The sequence below is a fragment of the Thermobia domestica genome, chromosome 4 (genome assembly GCF_964235325.1).
Source record: "Thermobia domestica chromosome 4, izTheDome1.hap1.1, whole genome shotgun sequence".
NCBI classification, from domain to species: domain Eukaryota; kingdom Metazoa; phylum Arthropoda; class Insecta; order Zygentoma; family Lepismatidae; genus Thermobia; species Thermobia domestica.
The window spans coordinates 25,635,052-25,636,950 of NC_137457.1; positions in this window are offsets into that span (position 1 = coordinate 25,635,052).

Consider the following 1,899-nt stretch of genomic DNA (forward strand, 5'->3'; position numbering starts at 1 on the left):
CTTTGTAAATATAAAATGATAAAATAAAATTTGGTTTTCAAAATTGTTGGCTTGCTTTAACTAGACTTGATCGTAATTCTCCAAAGAATCTCTTTGAGATGTCCTCATCATACTGTTTGATTAAAAGTATAGCGTCGAAACTCTTCGTTGGGAAATGACCCGTTTTCTTGTTAGAAGAAGTTGTGACAAAATTTCTTTGATAAACCCTTTTATCAAAATGACACCCTAAAATTTTCGGTCACATCACGCCACTGTTTCGCACTCTTAGGGCTGTGGGTAGTTGCAAAAATAATAGAGGGGTCTATTGTTTTTCTTAAAAATAAAATCGATTCCAAATTTCCATTTGTTTCTTTATTAAATATCTGTCAAACTGAAGTGTTCTTAGCGGAGAGATCTGAAGGTAATGTGGAAATTTATTGCGATCCTGATTTGTGCCACAGTACTGTTGCCATCAGGGGCGTATTTAGGATTTTGTTTCGGGGGGGGGGCTATGCACAACACGGGGAAGCAGGTGTAATTGACCATCTGAGTTTGAAAATTAAATATATTTTAATTTATGTATAAATTGAAGTTTAAATGGCAAGAATTCCAGAGTGCTGAATCTTATGTGATATGATACAGACAAAAATTTAGCAGTGAATCTAACCTTTTATTCTATTCATAGAAGAAAATGAAGCATCTTCTTGGCCGACCTAATTTCCCGGGCTATTTATCCCCCCTCTTGATTTTATTTAATTCAAACATTTACCTTTCTTTGTAACTAAACGATGTAAATATTCCTATGCTGTAATATCCTGTGCAAGTTGGTGTGGAACACCAGTTTCACCTATCAGCTCCTCTTAGTTTTGGTGTTACTGACGACGGCCGACTTGAATCGCAACTAACAACGGTCAAAAGTGTGATAGGAGAAACGTAAGTAACAATTAAGAAAAAAAAAGAAAAGTACAATGGACGGAAGAAAGAAGAAAAATATCACAGTGTAATGAATACAGTATGAAATGAAATTTGACAAATACAGTATTATTTCTGAACAAAGAACATAAGAAAATGGAAAGTCAATGAAATTCTTAGAAATGGTAAGAAGGATTATTCCTGTACGCGGAATGCGAAAAACTAACAAATTTATTTCGGCGGAGGGGAGAGGGACTTGAGACCGTTAGCACCCCCTAAATACGCCACTGGTTGCATTAAAATAGTACAAATGTAATTTTGTTCCATATTGAGTTAATGCATTCAACCGACCTATCAACATGGAAAATGGAAAAGGTTAACGAATGTCTGCAGCTCTGAAATATTCAAACAAGAGAAAAATGTTTGATTTACAGGATGTACTTTGAAGCACGCAGAGTATGATTGGGAAAGCAGTAACAGAATAACTGTAAAATGTTATTTGTACATCTATGAACAAAAGTTTGTTCCTTGTGTTAGAAATTGTAGCGATAAGAAAACGCTAACGTTCCACAAGCTGATGCGGCAAACACGTATGTCATAAAAGATAAGACTTCCGGATCAAAATTCACGAAACAAATTCCATAGGAATAAGCAAATTTATGTTTATGTATGTACACATAGTAGGTAAACAATGGTTCTAATATTGGATTTTAGGATTTAGGATTTTAGATATCTGGGCTTTCGGCAGCCAAGGCCATTTATAGCCTGTCACGTTTTGAGGGATGACGTTCCTCGGCAAGCACACTATCCGGGGAAAGGGAAGGAAGAAAGAATTGGGGAAGGAAGGAAGCGGCCTGGGACCTATAAGTTAGGTACCATCCCGGCATTTGCCTGGTATGAGTGACGAAAACCTTATTCAGGGTGGCTGGCCTGAAAAAGAGTTGTACACTTTTTCGACCGAATGGCACCACCGCGAATCGAAACCGGGACCACGGTTCTAATTTTGGT